A 22,158-nucleotide genomic window follows, 5' to 3' on the forward strand; every position below is an offset into this window, starting at 1 on the left:
GGGTTTGTGTAAAACCGTCCCACCTATGGTCCCGCTTCGGGAAGCTCCGGTGGAACGGAGGGAGAATTCTGGGGGGAGTTGTGGCTCACCCCCGCCCCTCGATCGGAGTGTGCCGGCCCAGCTTTCCCGTGTTTGGACCCAGGCGCTCCGAGGATGGAGTGGTGGTGGGGGCGGGGGGCGGGCTGTGTCTTTCAGCTGTCCGTGGGGCTGGGCAGGAACTGGCCCACGTGTTGCTGTTACTCAGTGCTCCTTCCTAAATCAGAACTCTGGGTGCTCCGGGAAGCACTGTCTGTTCCTCCTCCCCGGGAGTGTGAATGAGTCACCGTGCAGGCATTTCAGCAGCACCTGTGTGGGGTGTGGAGCTGCGGCAGAGGAGGGGAGAGAGGGGCAGGCTGGCCAGGAGGCCAGCTCGGGGGCTGCCCCACTCTCACCCAGGCCGGCTTCCCTAGATGCCAGCTGTCCCGCTTCTGCCCCGACACTTGTTTTGGCCTTGGGAGGCTGTTTCATGTGGAAATCATTTTCTGTTTAGCTGCTGTCTTCCCAAGCAGACGTAAGTGCCTGAACTGCCCAGGCTCCGTCATATGTAGCTTTTGGAGTTCATCGTAGCTCCCACTTTTTCAGCCCCTAAGTAGTGATGCCCGTTTTGCTCGATGCCTCGAGTGACGCTTGAGGACTCTGGAAGGTAGGTGATCTTTTCCCCCTTTACAGAAGAGGAAACCGAGGCTCAGGAAAGTCAAGTGCCTTGACCAAGTTCTCATGATTAGGAAACACCGGAGCTTGGATTTGGACAGAACTCAAAGCCTGTGCCCTTGACCAAACACGAAGGCAGAGGCTGTGGGGGGAACAGCTTGGTGATGGGGACCCAGAGGGCAGGGCCGTCTCTTGGGTACCGTGAAATGGGACATTTGCCTTGGGTCCTCCCTCAGGATTGTTGCTGGAGCTTGTGCAGGGTGAGGGAATCTGCCAGGGAGCGAGAGGCATCTCCATCGAGGGAATACTTAAAAAAAAGAAAAATCAGAAATGTGTTGAGGATGGAGGTGGGATCATGCAGTGTGATGTTCCAGGAGTCTTGCCCTACACCCAAGGACTTCAAGTCAGGAGGCTTTGAGGGATGAGTGACAGACCTCAACCAATGTTAGCAAAAGAAGGAAATTCATGGATTCATGTAATTAAAATATCCAGAAAAGGTCTGCCTTCAGGTATGGCTGAATCCAGGGGTTCAAAGGTTGAAGCATGTGTATCATTTTCTTTGGGCCCTGCTCTCTTCTGTGTTGGCTTCATTCTTAGGCAGCCGTCTTGTGTGGCATAGACGCCCTACAGGACCTCCAGGCTTTCTTCCTTCCAGTTCAGCACCACCAAGAGGAAGAGAGCGTCTCATTTCCAATGGCTGTAGCCTTAGCTAAAATTCTGGGTTTGCTACTTATTGACTCATCTCACATGCTCATCCCTGAACCAATGAGGCGTTGGGGAATGGACTGCTCTGATTGGTGGGGGCTGGGCCAAGCGCGCATCCCTGGAGGTAGGGGAGGGGTCAGTCTTACTTAAGCCAAGACTGACCAAGACATGGACCAAGAGCAGGGAAGGGATGGTCCCCAAGGAAAACGCAGGGTGCTGGTGTCAGAAGCAGCAGGAATGGGAGCTGGGCAGGTCCCAGACAACAGATGTCCTCCTCATGGGAGGTAGAGTGGCTCCCATCTATCCAGCTTTGCCACCCACTTGCTGTGTGACCTTGAGCAAGCCCTTTTCCCTCTCTGAGCCTGAGTTACCCCAACTCTGCAGTGATGATCTCTATGGACTCATCTAGCTCTGAACTTCTGAGGCCAACAGACTTCATTTAGCCAATGGCCCAGCATCCTAGCTTAACAGATGCAAGCTGGGCCTTAGGAATGCACCGCCTTCACAAACCCTGAGATTGAACTTGGGGCCGGAAACCCAGCCTCCTGTTCCTGCCCTTCCCAGCCCGGCATGGCCTGCAATGGTGCGAGGGAAGAGCTCCCAGGAGGTTTCTTTGCATATCCCCAGTGTTCTCCATCTATAATTGGCTCCAAATGAGATGATCTCATTCCTGAACACTGAGGAAGATGGGGGGAGGGCGGGGACAGCTCCCTGGCAGCATCTGACATATTTGTGACTAACCCGCTTCCCTCTGGGAGAGAGAGACGGTCCACTTTCTCGAAGACGATGTAAAAGTTTGAAAAAAATGTCTTGGTAACAGATTGAGGAGACTCCAGCTTTTTGTGCTTTTGAGGGGCCCACGGTGTTTCTCCACTCTGTCCAAACCGGGTGTCTTCTGACCGTTGCTCACAAGTCCTCTTGACCACACGTCCCATCCACCTGGCCGGGGAGGAGTCCAGCAGGCCCGGTCCCTCCAGCGATTTATCTTGTCCGGACTCTCGATGGAGTCTTGTGGCTGTTGGAGCTCGTTTAAATGCCCATACATTAATTTTGAAAGATGAGCTCCTAATCAACTTTTAAAAAGCTTGTCGAAGCACCATCTGCTTGGCGTTTGTCACTATCGCATTACATAAGAGGAAAGACATTTTTAAAGAATGCGGCTGCATTTAGTAATTGGATCGCCGGAGAGGAGCCAAGCCGGGGCGGATGGCACCGCGATTCAGAAATGCCACGGGCCTTCTCTGGGGGGCGGCGGCCTCCCCAGATTCCACATGGTCTTGGCAGAGACCTGAGTGAGTGCAGCCCAGCCTGGGGGACAGGCCTGAGGGGCCTCTTTTCCTCTTGCTTTGTTCTCCCTCTTATTTTTCCCTCCCCCCATTTGTTTTTCCGCACCCGTGCCGTCTCAGATTGATTCTGTCCGGTGTTAGCAATAAGCGAGTGACTTCACTTCTCTAAGCCCCAGTTTCCTCATCTGGAAAATGGGAATGATAATCTAGCGCTGCTGTGAGATTTAAATGCGTTAACACACACAGTGCCTGCCACGGAGTGAGTGAGCATTGCACAAACTGTGTCTGATGCACGGAAGGTGCCGAATTCATGTCCATTTTCCTTCCTTTTCTCTCTCTTCCACTTGACTCCTAAGTATTTAGGAAGTGCCTGCCTTCGAGGCAGGCCACCTGGTGGCTGCATGTGGCCCCGTGCTCAGAAGGGCCCGTCCTTGGTTTAATGCTCTGCCGTCGCCGTCTTGAAATTCTTAATAATTTTTGAACAAGAGGCCCTTCATTTTGCACTGGGCCCCACAAATTATGCAGCTGGTCCCGTGTAGAGGTCTAGAAGGATGCTATGTTTTATTGGACTGCCTGATGTTTAAAATAAACTGTTGAGTCCACATTTTAAAATCAGGAGAGTTCACATACAAATCTGGCATATTTTGGAAAATTAGGACACTTGCCACAGTGGGTCTACATTCCCATGTGCTGCCAACAGTGGCTGGAGCTGGGTGGTGGCGCCCTCTTCAAAGGGCCCGCGCTGCAGCCCACACCCCAGAGGCTTGAACCGAGGCCCTTTGCCCCTTTCTAGGGCAGCTGGCGTGGGGTTGGGGCCATGGCTTTGCAGCCAGGGTGTGTTTTCAGCTTTGCCAGCCATGGGTCCTTGGGCAAGTAGCTCTTTGCCTTCGTTTTCCAGCCGTAAACTGGAGATGATGCTGATAATAGCCACCTCTCTCTTAGGGATGTGAAGATTAGACTGATTAAGACACGTGAAGCATCTAGAACAGGATGAATTATTATTGCTGTTCATTTATTCTCACCTGGTGCAGAGGCTCAGACCCCAAGTTTGGGGGCTGCTTCTTCAGGAGCGAGAAGCTGGACCTGTAGCAGTTGACTGTGAGGTCAACTCCTCCTGCCGTCTTGAGCGACATCCCTTGTCAATGCTCATTTTCTCTCCCTCCACCTGCGGTGTCAGAGTTCACACATTGCACCTGCCCTCCTGGAGGTGTGACATCATTTTGAGAAAAGGGCCTTTTGTTTCTTAACTAGGCCAAGTCATCCCTACCGTAGGGCCTTTGCACATACCACACCTTCTTCCTGGAATACTCTTTCCCTTTATCTTTGCGTGGTTATCTTCTCATTCTGCTCTAGCATAAATGTCACCTCCTCAGGGAGGCCTTCCCAAACCACCCCAAGTATAGTAGTCCCTGCCCTGTTCCCTCCAGTCATACACATTCACCTTATTACTTTCTTCCCAGAACTTGTTTTTTGTCTGTCTGCCAGAGGATCTGGTCGATCTTGGTCCCTGCTGTATCCCCAGCACCCAGACCATTGCCCAGCACATGGTAGGTTCTCAATAATTATTTCTTGAATGAATGAATGACCGAACTCATTAATGCTTGTGACCACCCTGTAAAGCAGGGACAGGAGGGGAAGGGACTTCTCAAGGTCACTTAGCCAAGGAGGGGCGGGAAGGGAGGGGGGGACCTGGTGCCCTGCTTCCAAGCTTCCTGCGGCCCCCAGGTGGGAACAGGATAGACAGTGGACCTTTGGGCCCACCCAGCCACCCAGAAGGGATCAAGGGTGGAGCAAGGCTCAATGAGAGCTTCTGGGAGTGTAGGAGTGGGCCAGCCAGGCAGCGGGAGCTGGTGGCCATCGCCATGACAACTGGACAGCCTACAGCTTCCTGCATCAACAGGGACGCAGGTTTATGCTTGGCTGGGACGCAGTGAGGACAGTGGGGGCGGAGGCTGGCAGAGCAGTGAGGACCCGGACACCCAGTCTGGGGGAAGGAGGTCTTGTTTCTGAGAGTCGCCTGAAGCCTGAGAGGGCCTGGCGATACTGCGTAAGTTTGTGGACGTGTGTGTTCGTGAATGCATGCGTGTGTGTGTATGCGCGCACGCACGTGTGTGTGCATATGTGTGTGTGTGCTGGGGGGAGTCTGGGCTGTGTGGAGCCAGGGTGCCTGGGTTTGAATCCTGGCTTTGCCACTTCCGCACTGTGACATCTTGCGCAAGTAAATTAACCTCTCGGTGCCCTAGTTTCCTCCCGTGAAGACTGGGCCTTCGAGAGCTGCTGTGAGGGTTAAGGGAGAGGCTGCTCTGACAGCACTGAGATGGACCCTGCCTTGTTACGCAGGTCTTGAATTCAGCTTACAGCTCTCTCTAGACTGCCTTCCTGCTGGGGGAGTGGGACCTTTGGTTTCAATCATTCTCAGGAATCCCCACTTCATTTTTAAACAAGTTTCATTCATTTAACAAATATTTATTTTTGTTAAATAAATATTTATTCAGCACCTACTATGTGCCAGGCAGCGTTCTAGAGGCTGGGAACACAGCAGTGAACAAAGCAGACAAATATCCCTGCCTGACATTCTAATGGGGCAGATAGACGTTAAATATGATCAAAAGGGAAATCTTTATTGTCAGATGGTTATAAGCGTTACGGAGAAAAATAAAGTAGGGGTGGAGGACACAGCTGTGAGGGGCTGTTGCAATTTTAAGCAGTGATGGGATGTGGGGGTGTCGGGGAAGGCCTCACTGAGAGAGTGACGTTTGAGCACAACTTGAGGGAGGCAGAAGACGGAACTACATGGTTATCTGGGGCAAGAACATCCCGGGCAGAGGAAACAACTAGTGCAAAGGCCCTAAGGCAGGAAGTGAACATGTATGAAACTGTCTCGTGTAGTTATATCTCTTAGCATGTCTGCTTGTGTGATGTTATGTGAACACACTTAGTGTACATGGGTGGTTATCTATCTACACGTGGATGAAGATTTGCGTACATGTTTGTTCATACACAAGACTGCTGTGTTCAGCCACAGAGGCTGTGTGTGCACGATTCAGGGAATGCCATTCATACAGATTACGATGGAATGGGACCTCCTGGAGTTGTGCAGTGCAGTGGCCCTGGGCATATTTATAAGTAAATATGTAAAACCACATCTGTGAAAATGTCCATGTGTGCATGTGTCTGTACATTTGGATACAAGTGATAATTACTGTGCGTCTATGGATATGTCTTTATTTAAAATGTTAATATTTTGTTTATCATCGACTTTTGCACTAATATTGATTTTTAAAAATATTGTTTATGTCGATTACTGAGTTTTTGGTGCCCCCTGACATTTCATGCCGAGGTGAGGGCCCCGCTCTCCTCACCCCCGCACTGGCCCTGTTTTGCCCTGGGGATGGAAAGTGGATGTCGGGGAAGCCTGGCTGAGGCGAGGGAAGCCTTCCCTTCCAGCTTCTTCCAGCATCTGTGCTCATCCGCCCGCGCCCAGAATCCAAACCCAATTTGAGCAGCTCCTGTTCCTTTAAGACAAGATTTATTGAGCGCTAACTATGTGCCAGGACTCGCAGATATTATTTCATTTTATCCTTACAACCATCATCTGGCGTAGATATTTATTCCTTTGATTGAACATCTATTTGTTTAGGGCCTACTGTGTGCCAGGAGTCTGGTCTTCCTGCTGGTCCAGCATCTCTTCCTTATTTTTCTGGTAACAGCACCCCAGTTTTCCTTTGGGGAACCTAACCTCTCCCCTTCGCAGTACAAGTGGGTCAACCTGGGTTTTCTATGCCCCTAGCTCCAGGGGTGGGCATGTGACGCGGGTGGGCATAGTCCATCCCTCTGGCTCTAGAGCTTGGTTATGAGATGAGCATATGACCCATGTTGGTCCAATCAGAGCGAATCCTGGGACTTTTGCTGCCCTGTTGGGAAAAAGAAGCTCTCTTTCAACCAAGATTTCTAGCTGTAAGAATGATACACCCCTGGAGCTCTTAGTGAGAGTTCACTACCTGGAGAGAAAGAAAAAGAAACCAAGCCCTTATGACATCTTTAGAGCCCCTAGATCCAGCCATACCTGAAGCCATTACCCTAAGACTTTCCAGTTCTAAGAGTTTGCAATTTTTTTTTATTAAACCAGTTTGAGAGGGCATCTGAAATCCTGTGCTTGGCATTTTTATACATTTTCTCCTTTAATGCAGAGATGAACTCTGTGGAAAAGGGGCTGTGATTATAGAGGAACTGAGCCTCAGGGAGGTAAATGGCTTGTCCAAGGTCACACGGCAGGGCAGTAATTGGAGCTCGGAGTGGAATCCAGGTCTCTCTGAGCCCTGAGCCTTTCTTCCAGTCCACATTGTCTGAGCTCTGGACAAGAAGGTCTGTGGCGGTAATAGACAAAAGACCTGAGTCCCAAATTAGCCACTCTTTTGCTGAATGACCTTGATCGAGTCATTTCTTCAATATGAGTCAGTCTTCCCATCTGTAAATCAGGAAAATAGAAGCGACTATCCCATCAGGCTGTCGTGAGGGTTAAATGGTTTAACCAGCGTTAAGTAGAGTGCTTACAACAGCGGGGCTCACAGCAGCAAACAGGAGCTGTCATTACCACGGCTCTTCTCTTGAGGGAAGCAAGGAGGTCTGGGGGCTTCACTCCCTGCCTGCCGCCAGTGTGCTCCCAGGGCCCCAGCAGCCCTTGGGTGGCGCCTTCATCCATCTCCTGTCAGATGCACAGCCCTGGCTCACTACCCAGGAAGCAGGCACTTAAAGAGCCGCTTCCCCAGTTTTTCTTTTAATTTTCATTACATAAATTTCACATTTCCGGGAATAGAGCTCTTGAACGGCTGGACTCGTTTGGAAACCGAGTCTTCGAGGGGCCTCATTTATATTAATGGGGCCTCGAGTCTGGCTTGCAAGGAGGCGGCGACAAGGATGGATGGCAGGGACTCCCGGGCTGAGCAACTCCAGCCTGAGCTCGGACGCTGCCGTGGACGAATAGATGCCTCTAGATTGAGGCTGGGGCCGTTCTTATTATGGGGGAGGCTCCTGGGTGCAAGGACGGCATTTCTCCCTGGCTTAAAGCCCCCGACGCCCGCCCTGCTTGACGGGCGCTGCATGATGGGCCCCCTGCTGACCTCTCCCACCTCCAACCCCCCACTCCTCTCCTCACTCATCCCTCTCCAGCCAAGCTGGCCTCCTGAGATTGTTCCTGCCTCAGGGCCTTTGCACTTGTTGTGCCCTCTGTCTGAAAGGCTGTTCTACCAGCTCTTCCCGTGGCTAGCTTCTTCCTGTCAATCAGCTTTTGTCTCACAATCATCACCTCTGGGAGGCCTTCCCTGACTGCCCTCCTCAGTCACCCTATATCACCACCTGTATAACTTTCTCCATAGCACTGAGCAGTAGCCTATGTCTTGTTGTTTACTCACTTGCTATTTATTTATTGGCTGTCTCCTCTATGAGACTATAAACCCCGTGAGAACACAGACCACATCTGTCTCATTTACATTTGTCTCCCAGGGACCTGGCACCGAGAGGGTGCTCAATAAATATTTGTGGAATGCATGCCTGGGTTCGTTCAGCAGATCTTTCTGAGTGCCTACCCCAGGCCAGGCTCGGTGCTGGGTGCTTGGAACACAGGTAAGACTAGGTCGTTGCCTGCATGGAGCTCACCGAGAGGGACAAGCTGCAGTAACTCACAGACGTTGTTGACTGTGACGAGGACTCTACAGAAGACAACACATTTAATTCTCACTATGGCCCCTGGAACCAGCTGTTCCTAGTCCCACCAGTTCACGAAGCACAGAGAGGTGAAAGTTCACGCAGCTAGAAAATAGAGGAGCCGGGATCGGAACCCAGGCCATCTGGCTCCCACATTTACTGGGTTCGCCAGCTCACTGGAAGTCACAGGAAGTCGGGGCCTGTCAGGGCTGTGATGGGGCAGGCTCAGGAGGCTGCGGGAGGCCGGAAGAAACCCCGACCCTGCCTTTGATGGCGAAGGGGTCAGCAAAGCCTCCTGGGAGATGAGGTGCCTTAGCTGTGTCTAGGATTTCTTTATTTTTAACTTTACATTATAACTTAAGAGTTTCTAGCATCTCCACATTGCGCCCAGTAAAGATGTCAAGCAACGCGCGTGATTCCAGCGAGCGGCAGTGCCATCCGTCATGGGTGGGCAGTTGGGCGCTTCATTTCTGGTGTTCTCCCTCATGCTGGTCCTCCCGAGGAGAGGCTCCCTGAACTCACACAAAGTCACAAAGGGCCTGGGAGCTCGGGCTCTCGACCTGGGTTCAAACCCCAGCTCCTCCCCTTGGGGCCAGGGATTCCATATGCCCAGGATACGGCGCATGTCTGAAGTCACCAAGGGGGTTGGATCATCCGTAACCAGAAGGCCCTGCCCCTCCACCCCCCAGGCCTTGGTGCCAGGTGAAACCCAGGCCCCCAGCCCCACGAGGGGCCGAGCGGACGTCCTCTCCTGCTCAGCAGGTCCTTGGAAATTAGGTTGGTTTAAGAAAACAAAGAGGGGCCCGCCCAGTGGCGCAGCGGTTAAGTTCACAGGTTCCACTTCTCGGCGGCCCGGGGTTCGCCGGTTCGGATCCCGGGTGCGGACATGGCACCGCTCGGCAAAAGCCATGATGTGGTAGGCGTCCCGCATATAAAGTAGAGGAAGATGGGCATAGATGTTAGCTCAGGGCCAGTCTTCCTCAGCAAAAAGAGGAGGATTGGCAGTAGTTAGCTCAGGGCTAATCTTCCTCAAAAAAAAAAAAAAGAAAGAAGGAAAAAAGAAAAGAAAGAAATGTGCTATTTCAACAAGAAACTAGTAACAGTGATTCCCTCTGGAGAGGAATCTGGGTGGCTGATGGATAGGAAAAGAGGGCGATTTTCCTCACATATTCTTTCATACCTTTCCAACTGGTGCTACACGAAGTTATTACTTAGTAAATAAATAAACATTAAAAAGAACCTAGAAGGAAGTGTATTATTTTTGCATATCTGTCTGTGGACTAAGACTTACACGATGTATTCATTTTCTTTCTTCACCTCAGCAACCCGGGAGGTAGCATTATTGCCCCTGCCTGACCACTGAGGAAACTGAGGCCCAGAGAGGGCCAGTGCTTTGTCCAAGGTCACACAGTGAATTAGTGCCAGAACTGAGACTCCAACCCAGGTCTCCTGACCTTCTGCCCAGGGAGTCTCCACCCACCAGGTGCCTCTTCCTTCACCAGTGGAAGCCGCGTCAAGGCTGGATTGAGGGGTGGTGATACTGTAGAGTGGTGACACGTTGCACTTGTGTCATGCCATCTGGGTTCAAATCCTGCATCTGTCACCTGCCTGTTGTGTGACCTTAGGTAAATAGCTAAACCTGGGGCCTCAGTTCTGTGGTCTCCAGCCTCCAAGATGGCTCCCAGTGATTCTCGCCTCCTGGTATTCACTCCCTTGTGTCGTCCCGTTCCACAATGAATGGGGCTGACCTGTGTGACTAATAGGATATTCCAGAAGTGACGGGGTGCGTGACTTTTGAGGCTGGATAATAAAAAGACATTGTGACAATGGAATATTATTCAGCCTGAAAAGGGAAGGGAATTCTGACACATGCTACAACATGGATGAACCTTGAGGACATTATGCTGAGTGAAATAAGCCATCACAAAAAGACAAATACCGTACGATTCCACTTCGACGACGGCCCTAGAGCAGTCAGATTCATAGAGACAGAAAGTGGAGTGGGGGCTGCCAGGGGCCGGAGGGAGTGCGGAGTTAGTATTCAATGGGTACGGAGTTTCAGTTTTGCAAGATGACGGTGTTGATGGTTGCACAACGGTGTGAATGTACTTAACACCACTGAAATGTCACTTAAAAATGGCTGGAGATGGTAATGTGTATGTTATGTGTATTTTGCCACAATAAAGAAAAAATGGCAGAAAAAGGAAGCTGCAGCTTCTGCCCTTCTCTTGGATCACTCACTCTGGGGCGAGCCCTCAACTGTATCGTGAGAACACTTAAGAAACCCTGTGCAGACATCCGCGTGGGGAAGAAGCAAGGCCTCCTGCTGACAGCTCTGCATCAACCTGCTGGCCACGCGAGGGAGCCATCTTGGAAGTGGATCCTCCAGCCCCAGTCAAGCCTGCAGATGAGTGCAGCCTCGGCCGGTGTCTCGAGTGCAACCTCATCAGAGAGTCTGTCCATGAACCACGCAGCTAAGCCACTCCCAAATCCCTGAGCCACAGAAACTACGTGAGATAATAAATATCTATGGTTGTTTTAAGCCTCTAAGTATTGGGGTAATTTGTTACACAGTAGTAGGTAGCTAATACAGTTCCTCATCTGTAAAATAAGGATGATGATAATTTCACAGAGTTGATGATAATTTCATGATGACACCCATGATGATAATTTCATAGGTTGTATTTCATAAGGTTGTGGCTAAGGATCAATCAGCAAAGTACATGTACAGTGCTTGGAACAGTGCCTGGCACGTAGGAGCTGCTCCATAAATGCTAACCAGTGTGATTTTATAATCTCCATAATTTCTCGTATTGTGAGGGGCTCAGCCTGGACAATAGACCTCCATTAAGGAACAGACACAGGCACTAGGCTGCCATGGGAATAATAATGATGGCAACAATGAGAGCTACCATTATTGAGCACTCACTGTATGCCAAGCCATGGGCTAAGCACTTTACATCTTTTCATTGAAGCAATCCAGCAGCCCCTCAAACTAGATGCTATTATTTTTCCATTTCATAGACTGGAAAACCAGGGCCCAGAGAGGGAAAATGACTCGCCTTAGGTCACACAGCAAGGAAGTGGTATAGGCAGAATTTGAACTCAGATACTTCAGACTCCAAATTTTCTCTTCTGAACCACTAGATTGAGTTGCAGCTTGAAAATCCCCTAAAGCTCGTCTTTCTCCTTTAGTAATTTCCTGTTTGTTAGCACAGGGTTAATTGCCAACACATCCTACAACCAAATCGTCTGTTCCCTCATCTCCCATCTGCAGAGTGTCAAACTCCCTTCCCCTTGGGAGACCCGAGAGCAGATTCCTTAGAAGTTTTGTTTTTCTGATCCCAATATCCTCTCCCAGACGCTCCTTCAATATCCAAGATTGGGGATAAGAAGAACACACACGCGTCCAGAAAAGCACAAAAGTATTTGCCTGGCCATAGTTCCTGATAAGTGTCTCATTAGAGGCAGTTTAATTAGCCCCAAACCTTTGCAGCCTGGCACTCTAGACGTGCCGCCAGCTGGCTCTTCACAAACAGCTCTCCTAATATTTGCTGTGGGGACATGTGGCCATCAGCAGGGGCATGTCCCCAGACAGGCGATGAGCTCAGGACATGGGAATCACCACACCTGCTCCTCACCCCAGGAGGGGGAAACAGCTGTGCAGCCACTGACAACATAGCCTTTTTTGAGCTTGGGTCTTGTGTGTATCCCTTGTGTGTGGGCAGGAGGGCGGAGAGGCCGAATCAAGGCTGACGGGGGCCCAGAGGGAGGAATAAGGACATTTGGATCTGCAATGTGGCAGTGACTCTGCTGGGCCTGCTTTCCCCAGTGCATGGATTCTCAGATTTTTTTTTAAAGATTTTATTTTTCCTTTTTTCTCCCCAAGTCCCCCCAGTACATAGTTGTGTATTCCAGTTGTGGGTCCTTCTAGTTGTGGCATGGGGGACATCGCCTCAGCATGGCTTGATGAGCGGTGCCATGTCTGCACCCAGGATCCGAACTGGCGAAAGTCTGGGCCACCGAAGCAGAGCGCGCGAACTTAACCACTCAGCCATGGGGCCGGCCCCTCTCAGATCTTTTTGACCATGAGTTGCAGGGAGAAGTAGTTTTGCATTATGACCCGTAGCACACACACACACACACAAACACACACACACACAAACTGAAATAAAAGTTTCATGAATCTCTACTCACCTTATTATTAGCAATGCACGCTGATCTATGTGTATTATTCTTTCATTAAAAAAGTGCTCGTCACGACTCTAATGCAGGCATTTGTGATCTGGGTCTGTGAACTTGGATAGGACAAAACCCTGTACCTTTATTTTTGCTGACCTCCAGCTGAAATGCAGCACTTATTTCAGTTATGAATATAGGCAACAAATCAGAGTAGCGTTAGCAGTACTTGTGACATTGTCGCTAATACCAAGCATAGATTATTTTGTATCCCATTATAGCTGCTGCAGATGCCTCAGAGCAGCATTTATGCCCTTCACTACCTCGAAATTCTGGTAGCTGCTAGACCCACTGCTAGATCTTGCCATTTAATTTCTTTAATAAAGAAGCACATGGATGACTATATGACATATTTTAAAATATTTTGATAATTGCATTTCAATAAGTTTCTTTTATAAACTCATGTATTTTATTTTATGCACATAAATTACTCTTCTGAGAGGAGGTCTGTGGACCCCCTCAGACTGCCCGAGAGTCCCAGCACACAAAGTTTAAGGACTCCGCTCCCGGGGGTCCCAGCTCACAGTCTGTGAAATGCTGCCCCAAGCTGTAAGCGCCAGGAGAGCCGAGTGCTGGCGTCGCTGACCCGTGCGCGCCCCCTCAGCCAGCACTGAAATCACGGGGATGACCGATGTCTGTGTAGCTCGCCATGTGCCCGATTCTGTGTGTACTAGGTACATTATAGGAATCATTTGTTTTAATCTTTACACCAACTTTGAGAGGAGGATACTATATTTTGCCCCATGTCTCTCTCTGTCTTTTTTTCCCAGCTTCATCTTTCTCCTTAGTACCAGACTTGACACACATTTTTAATCTGTTTATTGGCAGCCCTTCCCTCTGGGATGTGCGTCTCTTGAAGGCAGGGATGTGCTTTGCTCAACACCGTATCCCCCAGGGAAAGGGCTGGGTGAAGTGAGGCATTCATTTCGTGTGCAAGATTTAAGGGGGTGCCCAAAACTCAGCAATCAAGATAAAGCATACTGAAAAAAAATAAAAGTTAATGCAAAAAATCCACAATGAACAAAATATCAAAATTTCAAATAGAGACAAAATCCAGCTCTACCTTTGTACAATCCGACCTCACTCTCCCCATCCTGTTCCTGGCCCTGAGGAGCTTAACACACAACTGTTGCCAAAGTGAATGAGCCTTATTCTGCAGATGGGGACACCGAGGCACAGAGGCTAGAGACTTCCCTGATGCCATTGAACTACTAAGTGGAGGAGTCAGGACTTTGAACCCAGGCAGTCAGGTGCCAGCCGCAGCCCTCCGCACCCTGCACTGCTCTGCCTGCCGAATTGTTATGCCTGATCCTTTTGGCAGAGGCAGTAATCTTGTGAAATCAGACAGATCTGGGTTAAAATCTGGGCTTTGCCACTTCCTGGCTGGGTGGCCTTGGACAAGTCACCTTACTGCTCTTTGCTTCAATCCCCTCAGCTGCAAAATGCAGATAATAATGTCTTCCTAGCAGTGTTTCGTGAGGATTGGAGGAGATACAAAAAAAGGCTTTGTAGCAACGCACCTGAAACACGGGAGATCTCAGGCCACACCTACCTCTTGCAGGCACTCCTGATCTGGGCGGGGGGTGTGTGTGGTTTCTTTGCAGCCCCCTCGCCTATGTCCGGGGTGAATGAGTGTGGTCTCCCCCTTTGGATCATTACCTCCATCAGGGCAGAGATGCTGCCCAATTCAGCTTGGTATTCCCAGTGCCAAGCAGAGGGCCTCATACACAGCAAGTGCTCAATGGTGTGTATGGAAGGTAAGGGCATGAAGGAGGGGAGAAAATGAAGAAGAGGAAGGAAGGAAGGAGGAAGAAACAAAGAAAGGAAGGATGCCTTAACTGATCTCAGAATTGCCATGCTTATCCACAGCTGACATATAGAAGGAGCTGTGTTTGTTGAGTGAATGATTACTGTAGCTTTATGGTAAGTCTTAAAGTCAAGAAGTGTCACTTCTGCAACCTTGTTCTTCAGTACCACGTGGTCTATTCAGGATCTTTTACTTCTCCATACAAACTTTAGAATCAGTTTGTCAATATCCGCAAAATGCCTTTCTGGGATCTTGATTGGAATTGCATTGAATTTATAGATCAAGTTGGGAAGAACTAACCTCTTGACAATATCGAGTCTTCATATCTATAAGCATGGACTCTCTCTCCATTTATTTAGTTCTTTGATTTCATTCATCACACTTTTGTAGTTTTCCTTGTATAGATTTGTACATATCCTTTAGATTTATACCTATTTCATTTTTGGGGGTGTTAATGTAAATGGTATTGTGTTTTATATTGCAAATTCCACTTGTTGATTGCCAGTATGTAGGAAAGTGATTGACTTCTGTACATTTATCTTGTATCCAGAATCTTATTATAATCACTTATTCCAAGAGTTGGTTGACTCTTTCAAATTTTCTGCATAGATGATCATGTCATCCGTGACCAAAGACAGCTTTTTGTCTTCCTTTCCAAACTGTATACCTTTTATTTATTTGAATCTTAGGCTTTCTTTCTTAGTCTAGCCAACGGTATGTCAATTTTGTTTATCTTCCCAAAAAACCAGCTCTTGGTTTTGTTTATCTTTTCCGTTGTTTTTCTGGTCTCTATTTTGTTTATTTCTGCTCTGGTCCTTGTTATTTCCTTCCTTCTGCTAACTTTGGGCTTAGTTTGGTCTTCTTTTTCTGGTTTCTTGAGGTTGTTAATTTGAGGTCTTTCTTTCTTCTTAATGTAGGTGTTTATTGCTATAAACTTTACGCTTAGAACTGCTTTTGCTGCATCCTGTAAGTTTTTGGTATGTTGTTCTTCCATTTGCTTCAAGATGCTTTTTGATTTCCCTTTTTGACTCAATGTGTTGTTTCATTTCCACATATTTGTAAATTTTCCAGTTTTCTTCCTGTTATTGATTTCTAGTTTCATAACACGTGGTCAGAAAAGATACTTGGTATGATATCGATCTTTTCAGATTTGTTAAAACTTGTGTTGTGACCCAATGTATGATCTATCCTGGAGAATGTTGCATGTGCACTTGTAAAGAATGTGTATTCTGCTGCTATTGGATGGAATGTTCTGTACATGTCTGTTTGGTCCATTTGGTCTAAAGTACAGTTCAAGTCCAATGTTTCCTTGTTGATTTTCTGTCTAGATGATCTATTCATTGTTGAAAGTGGGCTACTTAAATCACCCACCATTATTGTATTTCTGTCCATTTATCTGTTCAGATCTGTTAGCATTTGCTTAATATATTTAGTTGCTCTAATGCTAGGCATATATATATTTACAGTTGTTATATCCTCTTGATGAATTGATCCTTTTGTCATTATATGATAACTTCGTTTGTCTCTTGTTACAATTTTAGACTTAAAGTCTGTTTTGTCTGATATACGTATAGTTACCTCCCTCTGCTGTCTTTTGGTTTCCGTTTGCATGGAATATCTTTCTCCATCCTTCTGCTTTCAACCTATGTGTATCCTCAAATTAAAGTGAGTCTCTTGTAGGCAGCATATAATTCGGTCTAGTTTTTTTAATCCATTCAGCCACTCTATGTGTTCTTATTGGAGAATTTAATCCATTTACATTTAAAGTAACTATCAATAGTTAAGAACTTACTATTGTCGTCTCATTGTCTTCTGTCTGTTTTGTAGTTCTTTTGTTCCTTTCTTTCTCTCTTGCTATCTTCCTTTGTGAACTGATGATTTTCTGCAGTGGTATGCTTCAATTATCTTTTGTGCATCTTCCATAGGTTTTTGCTTTGTGGTTACTATGAGGCTTACATAAAGCATCTTATAGCTTAAACAGTTGATTTTAAGCTGATAACAACTTAACTTAGATCACATATGAAAACTTTATCCTTTTACTCCCCTTCCTCATTTTATGTTTTTGATGCCACAATTTAATTGTATTATATTGTGTATCCATTAACAAATTATTGTAATTGTACAGTTATTTTTAATACTTTTGTCCTTTAACCTTTATACTAGAGTAAGAGATTTACACACCACTATTACGGTACTCGAGTATTCTCAATTTGACTATATTATTACCTTTGCCAGTGTGTTTCATGCTTTCATACATTTTCTTGTTACTAATTAGCATCCTTTCATCTCAGCTTGAAGAGCTCCTTTCAGTGTTTTTTGTAAGGCAGGTCTAGTGATGATAAACTCTCAGCTTTTGTTTGTTATAGAAAGTCATTCTCTCTCCTTCATTTCTGAAAAACAGCTCTGCTGGGTAAAATATTCTTGGTTGGCAGTTTTTTTCTTTCAGCGCTTTGAATATATCATCCCACTTTTTCCCACCCTGCAAGGTTTCTGCTGAGAAACCCACTGATAGCCTTATGAGAGTTCCTTTATATGTGATGAGATATTTTTTTTCTTTTGCTACTTTCAAAATTCTCTGTTTGTCTTCGATTTTAGAGTGTTTTATTATGATGTGTCTTGAAGAAGATCTCTTTGCCTTGACTCTGTGGGGGTCTATCAGCTTCATTAACTTGGGTTTCTAAATCTCTCCCAAGATTTGGGAAGTTCTCTGCCATTATTTCTTTAAATAAGCGTTCTGCCCCTTTCTCCCTCTCTTCTCCTTTTGGGACTCCCATAAGGCATAAATCGTTTCACTTGATGGCATACCATAATTCATGTAGGGCTTCTTCACTCTCTTTCATGCTTTTTTCTTAATTCTCCTCTGACTGGATAGTTTCAAGCGATCCTTCTTCTAGTTCAGAGAGTCTTTCTCTGGATTCTTCAAGTCTGCTGTTGATTCTCTCTATTGTACTTTCATTTCATTCATTGTATTCTTTAGCTCCAGAATTCTGTTTAGTTCTTTTTTTATGATTTCCATCTCCTTGTCAAAATTCTCATTTTGTTGATATATTTTGTTTTTCCTGCTTTCACTGAATTATCTTTCTGTGTTTTCTTAGAGCTCACTGAGATTCCTTAAAACAATTATTTTGAATTCTTTATTAGGCAAATTGTAGACCTCCATTTCTCTGGGGTCAATTACATGGAAATTATTGTGCTCCCTTGGTGGTGTCATGTTTCCTTGACTTTTTGTGTTTCTTGAGGTCTCACATTGCTGTCTTCACATTTGAAGAAGCTGTCACTTTCTCCAATCTTTATGACTGGCTCTGGGAAAGAAATATCTTTACCTGTCAGCCCTGCTATGGGTTCAGAGGCTTTCTCAGAACTTTTCTATGGATACATCTGCCCCACTCTTCTTGTTCCCTCTTTGGGGGGAATTCTTAAGGTTGTAGCCTTCTCTCAATCCTGCAAAGCCAGGCTGGGTGCTGACAGCCTCCTGTCTGCTTTCCTTAAGACAGTGCTGAGTACCTAAGTTTGTGTGCTTTCTTCCAATCCTGCAGAATTGGGCTGGCTTTGTGTGTGCTCACTAGCTGTCTGCAAAGGCTTGCACTCACTGCCTGTGGGATGTGTATGTGTGTGTGTGTCAGGGGGCACATGGAGCATTGGGTCATGTTTTTTGACTCACTGTGACAATCTCTATCTTTTAATTGTTGTGTTTAGACCACTGACATTCAAAGTGATTATCGATAGAGTTGGACTAATAGCCACCATATTTGTTACTATTTTCTATTTGTTGCCCTGATTATTTGTTCCTATTTTGTCTTCCACTCTTTTTCTGCCTTTTGAGGTTCTAACTGAGCATTTTATATGATTTCATTTTCTCTTCTTTCTTAGCATATTAGTTATACTTTTTTTTAAAGCTTTTTTTAGTGGTTGCCATAGAGTTTGCAATGTACATTTACAACTGATACAAGTCTGGTTTCAAATATCACTATATGACTTCATGAGTAGTGTGAGTACCTTACAATGACAAAATAATCCTAATTTCTCTCTCTTATCCATTGTATCACTGCTGTCATTCATTTCACTTATATGTAAGCATACATAAACATATACATACATATATATAGACACACACATATGCATACCTAATTGAATAAATTGTTGGTATTATTATTTTAGACAAACTTATTTGTTAGTTCAATCAAAAGTAAGAAAAATAAAAGTTTTTATTTTACTTTCACTTATTCCTTTTTTGATGATCTTCTTTTCTTTATGTAGATCCAAGTTTTTGACCTTTATCATTTTCTTTCTTTCTAAAGAACTTCTTTTAACATTTCTTAGAAGGCAGACCTCCTAGCAATAAATTCCTTCAATTTCTTTTGTCTGAGACAGCTGTTATTTCTCTTTCATTTTTGAAGGATAATTTTGCAGAGTACAGAATTCTAGGTTGGTGATTTTTTTCTCTCAACACTTTAAACATTTCACTCTACTCTCTTCTTGCTTGCATGGTTTCTGAGAAGTCAGACGTAATTCTTATCTTTGTTCCACTACAGGTGAGGTGTTTTTCACTTTGGCTTCTTTCAGGATTTTTCTTATCTTTGATATTCTATAGTTTGAAAATGACATGCGTAGGTGTAGTTTTTTTTACATTTATTCTGGTTGTGTTCTCTGAGCTTTCTGGATCTGCGGTTTGGTGTCTGACGTTAATTTGCAGAACTTCTCAGTCATTATTGTTTCAAGTATTTCTTTTGTTCTTCTCTCTTTCTTCTTTTTCTGTTGTTCCCATTATGGATCTATTATACCTGTTGCAGTTGTCACACAGTCCTTGGATATTCTGTTTGGCTTTTTTCAGTCTTCGTTCTCTTTGCTTTTCAGTTTTGAATTTATGTTCTACTGGAGGGAGGTAAATGATAAACACAATAAATAAAATAGAGTGTGTCAGAAGGCAGTAAGTGTTGAGAACAATAAAGCAGAGGAAGGGCTGGATTGTGAGAGAGGTGTGTGTGTGAGGGGGAGGTTGCTATAACAAATAAGGTTGTCAGAGAACAGGGTTGCAGAGAAGGTGACACCTGAAGGAAGCGAGGGGGTGAGCCACGTGGCTAGCCTAGGAAAGTCATTCCAGATAGAGGTTACAGCCAGAGCAAAGGCCCTGGGGTGGAAGAGAGCTTCGTGTATTGGAAAACTGACTGGTAGCCAATGTGTCTGAAGGGGAGGAGTGGAGGAGTTATAAGAAAGGAGGTCAGAGAGAGTAGAAGGGTCTCAGAGAGGGCCAGAAGAGAGCAGCATCACTAGGTGAGCTCACAGTGGGTATGTTTGAAGAACCACAAGGAGGCCAGTGACAATGGAGCAGAGTGCCCTCGGGGGGAGCAGGGGAGATGAAATCAGAGGCAGGCAGGGGCCAGGGGAACGTACGGCTATGCAGAATGCACCAAGGACTTCAGATTTTATTCAAAATGTGATGGGAAGCCTTTGGAAGGTTTTGGTGGCCAAGCGACATGATCAAACTGACAGTTTGACAGGATCCCTCTGGCCAGTGTGTTGAGAAGAGCCTGAAAGGGATCAAGGGCAGAAACAAGGAGCTTTGTCTGGAGGCTGCTGCAGCCGTTAGGCAAGAGACAGTGATGGCCAAGAGCTGTGGCAGCAGAGGGGCGAGAAGTGCAGCTTCCAGATCTATTTTGAAGGCTGAGCCCACAGGAACCACTGACAGGCCATTTATTTCTGCGCCGTTTGTTATAGCAAAAGTTTGGAAGCAACCTGAACGCTCAGCCTAGGAGACTAACAATTACTATGTAGCTAGAACAGGACAAGTGCTTACGAAAGAAGGAGGAAGCTCTTCATGTATTAACACAGACTGATTTTCAAGATGTATGAAATGGCAAAAGCCAAGTGCAGAGCAGCATATATGGCATGTTACTATTTGTATGGGGTAAAATAAATCAACACAAAACAAAAGCGCACACACACACACTGGTACATGGAGATCACCTCTGGAAGGACACATGAGAAACTGGTAGCAGTGACTGTCTCTGGGGTCCAGAGATGTGAGGGAAATTTCAGGTTTCACTGTACCTTTTAGATTTTAGGTTTTGTACATCTTCCAGTGGTCTCAACCAGAGGTGACCTTGTCCCCCAGGGGACTATTGGTGATATCTAGAGACATTTTCGGTTGTCATGAGTGGGGAGAGGGTGCTGTTGGTATGTAGTGGATGGAGGTCAGGGATGCTGCCAAACATCCTACAATGCCCAGGACAGCCTCCAGCACAGAGAATGATAGAGTCTCAAATGTCAATAGTGCTGAGGTTAAAAAGCCCAGATCTATTAAAAAATGGGAGAGGAATTTTGTTTTTTAAAGATGATCTTTTATTCTGAGATTATATTTTTGGGGGAGGTTTGAAATATCCTTTGTTTTACTAGGTGATGATAATAGCACATGGCAGTTACTTTTCAACATCTTTATTTGGCAAAATAAAATGCCAGAAAGGCTTACATACTTCACCAAACTGAATCGGAAATTCTGCTGGCCTATGAAATTCTAAAGTTGGAAACTACTCTTTCCGCTCAATGGGCTTTGGAATGTAGTCGTTTTAAAATAGGTTTACAAATTCTTTCATACTTTCTCTTCAACAGGTGCATTCCCACTCCTCTTGAATGTGAGCTAGAATTTGGTGGAAGAGACGATGTCTGATTTCTGAGCCTAGGTCACAAAAGGCATTATGCTTCCTCCTTGCTTTCTCTCTCAAGGGTCATTCGCAGGGGGAAGCCCGCTGTCATGCTGTAAGAACATTCAAGGAGCTCTGTGGAGAGGTCCACATGGTGAGGAACTGAGGCCTCCTGCCCTCAGCCAGCAAGGAGCTGAGGCCTCCTGAGCCATGTTGGAAGCAGGTCCTCCAGCCCCAGTCAAGCCTTCAGATGACTGCGTGTGGCTGACGTCTTGATTGCAACCTCATGGGAGACTCCTAGCCAGCATCACTCAGCTAATGATGCTCCTGAATTCCTGACCCACAAAAACTATGAGATAATCAATGTTTCAAGCTGCTAAGTTTTGGGATCATTTGTTACACAGCAATAGATAACTAATACAAGCTCTGTCAGTCAAAGCAGAGATCACAAAAGGCCAGTCTTTGGGCTGTAGCCTGCCTACAGATGTGCTTCATTTGGCCACTATGTGGCTAAAAGAAAAAAAATTAGAATTAGTTGCTAACACTTAAAAGTTGGGATATTTTCCATAAAAATCCAGATTCATGACCTCCAAAAAAGTGTGAAGACCCAACATTACTGGGCCTGCATCCCTATGTGATGGCAACCAGCCCAAGAATAATAGAGTTCATCCCTTTAGACAGGTAGTGTGCTCTCCAGTTGGCCACACTCACCACCACTCCTTTATGTCTTTTAGCTAGGTTGCTGTACTCATTTACGTCACCTGCTTTGCTCCTGTAGACATTTGCGCTTGTAAATTCTATTACAAGATGTTTTTATGAGTGAGAGATGTTAAGGCCAGGAATACACAGGCATAGTTGACATGAGAGCCAATGACCAGAATTGGGGCTTTGGTGTATGAACACATCTTGGGGTGGATTACCACTGCTTGCATATTGGGGTGACAAGCCAGTTACATTTTCATACCCTCTGTCTTTCAGGTGAAGAAAAACAGCCACTGCTACCCCTTCGATGTCCCCAGATTCGGCCTCCCCTACAAATCTTCACACCTCTGCCTCCTTGAGCCCTCCAAATAAAAGAAACTCCACAAGC

The 22,158-nt window shown here is 46.2% G+C and overlaps 1 long non-coding RNA gene across 1 annotated transcript; it reads left to right on the forward strand.

Moving 5' to 3' along the window:
• Nucleotides 1-565: 565 nt before the first annotated feature.
• LOC139078262 (uncharacterized) lies at nt 566-22,157 on the forward strand. Its single transcript, XR_011531141.1, has 3 exons — nt 566-682; nt 4,142-4,228; nt 22,047-22,157. It is a non-coding gene; the product is annotated as an uncharacterized lncRNA (long non-coding RNA).
• The last annotated feature ends 1 nt before the right edge of the window (nt 22,158 follows it).

Source organism: Equus przewalskii, chromosome 21 (assembly GCF_037783145.1).
Source record: "Equus przewalskii isolate Varuska chromosome 21, EquPr2, whole genome shotgun sequence".
Taxonomy (NCBI): domain Eukaryota; kingdom Metazoa; phylum Chordata; class Mammalia; order Perissodactyla; family Equidae; genus Equus; species Equus przewalskii.